The sequence below is a fragment of the Astyanax mexicanus genome, chromosome 3 (genome assembly GCF_023375975.1).
Source record: "Astyanax mexicanus isolate ESR-SI-001 chromosome 3, AstMex3_surface, whole genome shotgun sequence".
NCBI lineage: Eukaryota > Metazoa > Chordata > Actinopteri > Characiformes > Acestrorhamphidae > Astyanax > Astyanax mexicanus.
This window is the reverse complement of record NC_064410.1, coordinates 159,408-160,000: the sequence shown is the minus strand read 5'-3', so window position 1 is coordinate 160,000 and position 593 is coordinate 159,408.

Genomic DNA, 593 nt, shown 5'->3' with positions numbered 1-593 from the left:
TGTGTGTGTGTGTGTGTGCAGTCCTTTTTTTACAGACTGAATGAAATGAAAGTGCTGTATTGCACAATTTAAAGTAGAGCCACATACGACCCCACCTTCACGTGTTTTAGTTTGTGTGTGTGTGTGTGTGTGTGTGTGAGTGTGTGTGTGTGTGTGTGTGTGTGTGTGTGTGTGTGTGTGTGTGTGTGTGTGTGTGTATTTGTGTGTGTGTGTGTGTGTGTGTGTGATAAGGCTCGTTAACGGTCCTGATGCTGTGCCACAGCTGTCTTTGTCCCAGTGGAAACATTCCCACTGAGGGACTCACTGCATCTGCAGCTCCATACTGCACACACACACACACACACACACACACAGTGGCGGCCCTTTTACATGCATGGACACACACACACACTGCAATCTACGCTGTCCCTCTTAGTTGCTGCCGCAGTAGGTTTTAGAGAGAAAGAGAGGCAGTGAGGAGGAGAGGAAACAGGATAGAAAGAGGAGAGATAACAAAAGCACACAATGAACAGTGAGACAGAAAGACAACAGAGTGAGAGAAAGACAGAGAGAGAGACAGATAGAGAAAGAGACAAAAGCTACATCACCTGCCC